Source organism: Lepisosteus oculatus, chromosome 6, assembly GCF_040954835.1.
Source record: "Lepisosteus oculatus isolate fLepOcu1 chromosome 6, fLepOcu1.hap2, whole genome shotgun sequence".
In the NCBI taxonomy this organism is placed as follows: Eukaryota; Metazoa; Chordata; class Actinopteri; order Semionotiformes; family Lepisosteidae; genus Lepisosteus; species Lepisosteus oculatus.
In genome coordinates, this window is record NC_090701.1 from 48,750,191 (window position 1) to 48,760,401 (window position 10,211).

Below are 10,211 nucleotides of genomic sequence, written 5' to 3' on the forward strand. Positions count from 1 at the left end.
GGGACACAATTGTGAAGTGGAACGAAATCTATTGGATTTTTGAAACTTTTTTAACTAATAAAAAAATGAAAAGTGGGGTGTGCAAAATTATTCGGCCCCCTTGCGTTAATACTTTGTAGAGCCACCTTTTGCTGCGATTACAGCTGCAAGTCGCTTGGGGTATGTCTCTATCAGTTTTGCACATCGAGAGACTGAAATTCTTGCCCATTCTTCCTTGCAAAACAGCTCGAGCTCAGTGAGGTTGGATGGAGAGCGTTTGTGAACAGCAGTTTTCAGCTCTTTCCACAGATTCTCGATTGGATTCAGGTCTGGACTTTGACTTGGCCATTCAAAAACCTGGATACGTTTATTTGTGAACCATTCCTTTGTAGATTTTGCTGTATGTTTGGGATCATTGTCTTGTTGGAAGATAAATCTCCGTCCCAGTTTCAGGTCTTTTGCAGACTCCAACAGGTTTTCATCCAGAATGGTCCTGTATTTGGCTGCATCCATCTTCCCCTCAATTTTAACCATCTTCCCTGTCCCTGCTGAAGAAAAGCAGGCCCAAACCATGATGCTGCCACCACCATGTTTGACAGTGGGGATGGTGTGTTGAGGGTGATGAGCTGTGTTGCTTTTACGCCAAACATATCGTTTTGCATTGTGGCCAAAAAGTTCGATTTTGGTTTCATCTGACCAGAGCACCTTCTTCCACATGTTTGGGGTGTCTCCCAGGTGGCTTGTGGCAAACTTTAGACGAGACTTTTTATGGATATCTTTGAGAAATGGCTTTCTTCTTGCCACTCTTTCATAAAGGCCAAATTTGTGCAGTGTAAGACTGATTGTTGTCCTATGGACAGACTCTCCCACCTCAGCTGTAGTTCTCTGCAGTTCATCCAGAGTGATCATGGGCCTCTTGGCTGCATCTCTGATCAGTCTTCTCCTTGTCTGAGCTGAAAGTTTAGAGGGACGGCCAGGTCTTGGTAGATTTGCAGTGGTCTGATACTCCTTCCATTTCAAGATGATCGCTTGCACAGTGCTCCTTGGGATGTTTGAAGCTTGGGAAATCTTTTTGTATCCAAATCCGGCTTTAAACTTCTCCACAACAGTATTACGGACCTGCCTGGTGTGTTCCTTGGTCTTCATGATGCTCTCTGCGCTTTCAACAGAACCTTGAGACTATCACAGAGCAGGTGCATTTATACAGAGACTTGATTACACACAGGTGGATTCTATTTATCACCATCAGTCATTTAGGACAACATTGGATCATTTAGAGATCCTCGCTGAACTTCTGGAGTGAGTTTGCTGCACTGAAAGTAAAGGGGCCGAATAATTTTGCACGCCCCACTTTTCATTTTTTTATTAGTTAAAAAAGTTTCAAAAATCCAATAGATTTCGTTCCACTTCACAATTGTGTCCCACTTGTTGGTGATTCTTCACATGAAATAAAAAATTTATATCTTTATGTTTGAAGCCTGAAATGTGGCAAAAGGTTGAAAAGTTCAAGGGGGCCGAATACTTTCGCAAGGCACTGTAAGACTTTTGCTTGTGTTTTCTCAGAATGTGTTTCTACTGTCATCCAATGTTTGACAACAGGGGCTTGAATAGCAAATGAAAATAGCAAAATGGATTAAGATATAAAAAAAGGGAACATTATGAAGCCAGTCTTTTTACAACATTATTTTACTTCTCAGCTGAACAAAGCACTGTGCCATGCAGGTAACATTTGAAAGTAAACCTGCAAAATATATTGCATACATTCAATTTATGCGTTAATCACTTAAGAAAACTGCTTTAATATGTGACAAAATAATACAAATTATACCAAATTATTGGTTTAGCGCACTACATTTACTCCTAATTTTGTAAACAGGGACGAGCACTGCAAATGCAAAGCACAGGGCTCATTACAGTGTTTTTTAGTGCAAGAAATATATGTATTTGAGTCTGTCTCAGTAAAAATGATCACTGTGATTACATTTATTTTGTGGAGGATCTTCGTGTTTTCTGAGTGGAATTAGAACTCATAAAGCTTTCCGTAACTTCTTAAAAAATAAGAGAAGATTTTCATAAACCATTGCTATTTTAGAGTAATCCTCAACTGAAACTATTTGCAAAAACTGCATTCTTGTACAGCTGTGGAAAAAATATGGTTTACTGGAATGTTACTATTGTGTTATCGTAAACTACAATAATGATGATGATAATAATAATAATAATATATCTCAACACTCACCAGGACAAGTGGACTTAAAATGGATGAGTGAATAATGATCATATCTGAAGTTCTTTTTACTGAATATATTCAACATAAATGAGTAATTTTTAAATACCATATTAAAATAATATATAACTTATTGAAAGACATTCAATAACATAGATTTGTCTGTAATAAAAGCACATGTATGTAGTTCTATAGAATGTTGGTATGGATCTATGGAAATACATTATGACAATTTGCCTGTGAAATTTTAATCTTTTGAAACTTCTTATTTTTGTGTCCTTCCCTGTAGCTCTGAATGACCCAAAATAATGTACAGTGTGTAACTTCCTACTGATTCTTATACTGTTGTTTTTTATCCTGGCATTTTATATACAAATACACTCTTACATGTATAGCGAGAGTAACACTGAAGTGAAATTATAATATTGCAGTAAGTACAGAGGTTTTTATATATATATAGATTATCTTATTCTGCCTTCACTTTCTTATTAAATGTTTCAAACGAAAACTTTGGAGTTGCCAAGTTACTTTTTTGATAGAATTATTTATGTACTCAAAGACAAGAGCTACAATTAGGGAAGTACTTTGAGATTTATTTTGTGACATTTATGGCATGGGAAATCTTCATTTAAACCTCTAGTCACATTTACAAATGACAAATGTGTCTTAGCCTACACTCTGCCAGTTAGCAGTAGTACTTCCACTTGTCTTGGAGTATATAGTACTTTTACACCGAATATTCATTCAATTTGAGCTGATGGAAAAATAATATAGATCAACCTCCAATTATCTACGCCAATGGTTTGGAATAATACTACCTATTATTTATTTTGTTGTTGTAAAATTTGTTTTTTTATATCACAGTTTGCTTAAAGAAGGCATTTTTAATTAACAACTTGTGAATGTTTATAATATGGTTTAAAAAAGTCTTGGGTTTTAATTTACTGAGGAAAATAGTGGAAAAATTGTGGGCATTTGAATTCTTTGGAACTATAATAAAGCACAAGAATTTTATCGAATTTTATTGGTGCCCTGTTTAATGCCTTCTGCTTCATCTTGGGTTGCACAAAGCAGAAAATGTCAACTTCATACAACTGAGTAAAATATTTCAAATACTATCACAGTATTACACGATACATCACACTAAAGGTATGTTGTTTTGGATAGTGGGTGAGGAAGTACGAAATGAAAATCAAAATGAAATGAAAAGCACATAGCTAGATAAAACTAACAATGTTTGGTGATCAGCAGGCAAGGTATGGCAGGTATTTTGTCCATATTTTGAAACACAAAGGTGTCCTAGATTTCCTTGCAGTTGTCATTAATCCACATCTTGTCACCAGCATTGCTTCACAAGGGGATTCCTATCGGAGCATCTCATTCCCTCATTAAACTGTAAATCCTGGCTGGAGAGTAGACAAAACACTCATGCAGATTGTCAATCTGCTTACCGTCTGTTAATAAGGACAGTGGAGGAAAAATGTGTCAGAGAGACTTATGACTTGAATTTGTACTTGAGCTTTTGAAATATTACAATTTTTATTTCTTTTGATTGCCATTCTAAGAGTTTTTGTGTCCAATCAAGTGTCCACTAAATCTTCTATTACTTTCCTTAGAAATTACTTCTGTGTTTTTGTCAATATAAATTTAATTTTATGAGATTGATGGGTGAATGATGGCTTATACTGTACTTCCAGTGAGGAATAATTTGGAGATTGTTATTTTCATTAGTTAGGGGGATTCACTCTTGTGCTGGGAAGGTAAGGTAGTCTGAGACATTTGCAAATTATAAGGGTTGTAGTTACAGATGTAGCCATTCAAAATGCACCACTTCATCTTTCATCAGTTCTTCAAAATCCCAAAGGTAGTGATTTGCTAATGTTCAGTGAAAATATTCTAGTAGGAATTCTTGTTCCTTTTTTGTATATTGAAAACATCTCATCATCCCTTAAATAAACCACTAAAAAATAAAATACAGAAAGGTTGCTGCTGTATGTGTGTATGTGCTATGTTGAGACTAACAAACTGCAACATCAATACAAGGCCTGAACAAAATGCTGAAACCAACTATATTATACCCACTTGTTGTAACACACAGTACAGATTCTATGGGTTTTTTTTGTATTCAACAACCTACACCAATCATTAAAAATATATTATACTGAGTATGGTATATCTATCAGTATCTGTATTATATCTGGTCAAAGAGTTCAAATAAAGGGTGAGAACTTAAATTGGTGTGATACAATTAGCAGAGTATCACCAGGATCTGTACTAGGGCCAATGCTCTCCTTAAGTTATATGAATGATTTAGATTCCATTATAGTTGGTTAACTAGTCAAGTTGTCAGCTAATACCAAATTAGGAGGATTAGCAATCGCTGTGGAAGCAGCACATGAAATTCACAGTCTTAAAATTCAGGTCAGGGCAAACACTTGGCAGAAGATGCCTAATGTAGACAAGTGTTCAGGATTTCAGATGTACAGTAGATCATAAAACATAAATTATAAATACAAAATGGGAGAAGCTGAGCTAGAAGAAGCTGCTTAGGGTTAGGTGTTTTTGTTGACACTTCATTTAAATAATCTTCTAGAAATTGGGGGGAATACTGTGTACAATTTTATGAAGCATATCATAAAAAAGTTATTGCTGCTCTGTAAATAGTTGAGAGTGAACATTGAAATATGAACCAGAAGAGACAAATTGAAACTACATGGAAATGCATAAAACAGAGAACGGAAGGCACTTTTCTTCCCAAAGGGTTGTGGGAATATTTATCGTGCTACTTAGCTTTGTTGTTAAAGCTTCTTTCAAGAAACAGCTGTAAGATATGCCTGGATCAATTATCTATTAACTACCAAACAGGCTAGATGGGCCAAATGGCATTGTCTCATTTGTAACCTATGTGATGTTTTCATGAGAAGTTAACAGTTTATAATACTTTAATTCTTGGGAAAAGCCAAACAATGTTGTGGTACTGTAAATAAGCACTACATGCCATTGCTTGATAAGTAAAGGGTTAAGTGAATCAAGAAAACAACAGAATCAATGAGGGTATTCTTAAGATAATCTTAAAATTATCATGGTCCATGTGACAGAATGTGACTTTCCAGAAATAAGTTATTTGCTTATTTTAGCCATTTTGAAAACATGTGTAACACACAGGAAGCTTTTATATGGATATTTTTTAATGGCTGATACTAAATATAAGTACCGTGCAAATTACAGTTTTCCTGAAGACAATGTGCTTAAGCTTTAGCCATCCGAAAACCTGTAATCAAAGGGTAATCAGAATTTTCTACAGGACACCTGCCATTTGACAGGTAACTTCATGGAGCAAACTGTAGTATGTACAGTTTTTATACATAATGCCTTGAAATAATATTTACCCCCTTCCAAATATATCCCATTTGCTTAAATTACAAATACAGATGAATTGAACACTTTTATGGGTGAAAGAAACACTAAAATGCATCGATTGCACAATTATTCACGCCCTGTATGAATATTTGGTGGAGCCAAGTTAGAAATTACAGGCTATAAGGTTAACTCATTCTTCTTTGCAAATGTGCTAAAGCTCTGTCAGTTGGTTTTTGGATCATTGATGAATAACAATTTTCAAGTCTGTCCACAGATTTTATATATTTATATAGATTTCTTCCTGTTAATTAGGTTCAGTGAAGCTTTGTTCCTTTGTTTTGGGTCATTGTCCTGTAGAAAGTTGAACGTTTGTCCTATTAAAGGTTTCTTTGGAAGACTGAAGCAGCTTTCCCTTTAAGATTTGGTTGTACATTGTTCCATTTCCCCTTCAATATTGAAGCTTCCCAATCGCCGTCGATGACATGGCCCCAAAACATAATGCTGCCACCACTATTCTTGACAGTAAGGATGGTATTAACAGGATGATACCTTGGACTGGGTTTGCGCTAATATAACACATTCCACATTAAATAAAAAGTTTTAATTTTGATATTCACTGACCACAAAAACATTTGCCGCATTCTGGCTGTGTCTCTTAAATGTTTGTTCCAAACTCCATGTTGGATTTGATATGTTTTTGTTCAGTACATAAAGGTTACCTTGTGAGTGACTGGTATGACTTTGTTGACTCATGAACATTTTCTCCCATCTTAGCCATTGAACTCTCTCACAGTGGAATCTAACCAGTTTCCTCCATTTCTGGCAACGTAGTTTGGAAAGACTAGGCAGTATCTGGATAGTTTGATATACCCATTGATCAACGTCAGTACTTAAAATGATATTCAGTGTTCCTCTTCAATTATTCATACCTTCCCCTGATTACAGTTTTTATGCTTGATTTGTTTTGAAAGCTCCTTGCTTTTTATATTTTAACTGATGTTTGAAATTTACTGCTTGACTGTAGGATCTTACAGAGGTGCATTTATTCTGAAATAATGAGAATTACTATTTTTGTGCACATAGGTCATTCAAATAATTGTATAACTTTCCTTAGTAATTTTGTACACAGGAAGTAATTTAGGATTTAATTCAGATTTGACACAGCATGTGGGGATAGTTATGCAATCAACATATTTCTATGTGTTAAAGGGGTGGGTCATTTGCATTTCACATCTTGAAATTCCACATCTAAGAAAAATGTTTGCATTTCACAGACTCTGAAAACAATGGGTGGAAACCTAAGTGTTTGTGTAGCTACAGGTAAGCCTGTAAACAAGGAGGATCAAAGGGAATATTCTGGTTTACTCTAGTTGGTAGAGTAAATCATTAGAGTCTTCATCAGTCCATAAAAAGAGACTTAGGTAGAAAGGAAGAAGACACAGGAAAAATGGAAGACAAAAAGAGAGAGGCAGATTGAAGAAAATTCTCTTATTCTAGGTTTGTGCCAGGACCTTCTACTGATCATTTTTGGAGACCAGATTCTGGCTAAGTAATTGGAACTTCATTTTAGAGAGCTTTCTGTCCCTGTTTTTTAAAGAAATGCTGATTTCTTTTATTGTGGAATCCTCAGGCTAAAAATATTCTCTCCTAATTTGGTGATGCATCTTTAGCATACAGAGATGGATACCTATTCATGTTTGAGTATCCATGTTAAAGGGAGGGGCATTTAGTGCTGAGTTATATTCTTCTGGCACTGCTAGCCACTACCACTGACTGTTGACTGTTAAGTTGCATACTGCATGTTTCTTTTGTTTATTATTGTATATTGTAAAATATATATGTTGTACTGCACTGTATACTAGAAGATACACTGCTCGCCTACTTTTATTTATTGCTTCACCTGCTTCAGTCTTCACCTGTCTGTATACTGAAAGAACAACCACAATTAAGAATTCCAATGCACTTGTTACAAATGGCAAATAATCTTTGAACTTGAACTTTATTTAGGATGCAAAGTATTTCTCTTCTTGGCTAGGTGTTGTATAGTGTTTCAGGTTACAAGGTTAGCATTCTGGATTTTTTGGTCTATAGAAATTAGTATGAATTAAATATTTGTTTGTCCTAGTTTGCCTCTGATGTATTACTCTTTCACCAGAGCTGTGCCAGAGAATAAAAAACTTACGTGCCTCAAATAAGATCTAGCACTCAGGTTATTTTTGATATTCGGATCTAATTATTTATTTTAATTATTCAATTTCCAACAAAAGTTTCTTGTCTTCCATCAAAGCATCTTTGAAGAAACATACAAACAGTAAAAGTGAACATTACATTATGTTATATTCACTGTTCAAAGTTAATATAACACCACTCCTGCAGGAATGCACACAAATACACAGCAGTACCAAAACTTGCTTGAGCTATACTCACACCAAACCCATATAATCACCATTACCTCTTCAGTCTTGAACATAATCCACCAATGGCGCTTGGCCATAAACCATTGCTTCTTTATTGTGAACTCAATTATTGATAGAGTAATTTGACTCAATATGGGATGAAAGAATTCCTCATTTTGTTAAATCTACATTGAAGGCTCTGTGGCTAAGGATCTGCGCCTGTGACTTGAAGGTTGCCGGTTCAAATCCCGCGGCCGGCAGAGGAATCCTACTCCGTTGGGCCCCTGAGCAAGGCCCTTAACCCTAACTGCTCCAGGGGCGCGGTACAATGGCAGACCCTGCGCTCTGACCCCAAGCTTCTCTCCCTGTCTCTGTGTCTGTGTCTCCATGGAGAAAAGCTGGGGTATGCGAAAAGACGCATTCCTAATGCAAGAAATTGTATAGGGCTAATAAAGAAACATTATCATCACATTATCATTATTATCAATAAAAGGGCAGAGGATTGAAGTAAAAAAAGCATAGTCCTTAACTAAAGAATTCAGGTTTCTCCTTGTGTCCACAAGACCAGTGTTCCTGCACAGCTTAGTGAGGGTGAATGCTGATCAGAAGTTGAGAACAAGGACAGAGGAGGATTTATCTAGATTATAACCTACAATACTGTTGAAATCACCTGCTAGAAAACCCAAATCTTTGCAATGCATGTTAATCAAAAGCAGCATATCAGCCTTCAGTTTATTGGAATTGTAAACATTAAGAATAGTGACATGCTGTCCAAATATTGAACCTGATATGAAAACAAACCTTCCATGATATTGACTTGCTGCTCTAAAATAAATGGACCTGGTTTGCTTATGAGGATAGCTGTGCCCTTTTTACATGAATTAAAAGGTGAAAAATAGATGTGCTCTACCCAATCTGCATTGAGATTTAGATATAGATGCTCATTTTCAGTTAAATATGTTTCTTGAAGCATAGCAATGTCTGATCTTTGTCAGCATTTTTTTTTAAATTTCATGCCCTATGCAATGAATATTCCATATAATAAACCAATGAAGTGGTCATTGATCAGTATACAAAAGCTAAACACATTCAGGTACATTCTATGTGGGTCATTAAACTTAACTGATGTCTGACAAGCAGGGATGTGGACACTGCATATTCACAACCCAAGATGAAGTATAGAAGTCTGGTTCTAACCAAGATTAACGAAATGAAAACACACAAGGCCCCAAACAGTGCATTGGGTATTCAAAAAACACCACAATATTACTATGTAATATTGTAGGGACAGAAAAGATATAGCACTCACTGATCAGCTAAGAGTTACCAGATTCTAACATGTACTGTTGCGATTTTCTCTGTCCAAATATTAGTTGATATAAGAAGGGCCTAGGAACCAATTCCTTACCTCCATTTATATTATTACACAATTTCTTGAATGTGACATGAAATGTTAGTCTTCGATATTGTCTAAAACGGCTTTCACGGATGCAGGTCAAGTGAATAAATGTAGTTTCCCATTGAGCATGCAACTAAGCTTGGCCAGGCAGTCAAATTCTGAGACACATGTTCCAGTCAGCAAGTTTCCTTCACTGTTAAAACTCCTGTTGTTTCCTCTTGTCCTCATTCAAGAGAGCCTGGTAGAATGAGAAGGCTACAGTTGTGAATAATGTTGCTCTTCTTCAGTGGAGTTCAAAGGTATACTCTTTTGCCAGAGCAATGGAGAAATCACACTGGGGTCTCACAAACGCTTGTCGGGGTCTAGAACAGGCCAGAGTGATCTGTTGGCTCATTGAATGTCCACAATTTTATCTGAGGGAAGATTAAGACACTTTAGCAGCACTGACTGAAGAAATTTGGCAAGCAGTGTACAAACCCTTGAGTTTCCCAGTAGGCCCATGATTGATCTTGCATGTTTGACTTGATGTCTCAGTTATTTGGTTGACTTTTGTGGGTATAGCCACCATCTTCCACTGTGGAAATTTGATTTTTCACCTCTATCACCCACACTTCAACTTTAACTTCTTTTAAAGAACACGATTTGTTACACGCAATAAAGCAGGCCTGCGTTTTACACCACATATTGCTGCATTGGTTGACCCACCTGAGGAAGGCTCCACAGCCGAAACATTTTCTTACTTCTCTTTTCAGCATTGAATAAACCTATTACTTGTTCCTTTGCAGCCTTTGCATCCTGACGCAGCTACCCACCTGAACCATTCACAATGCAGTTGTGTAAGTTATCTCCT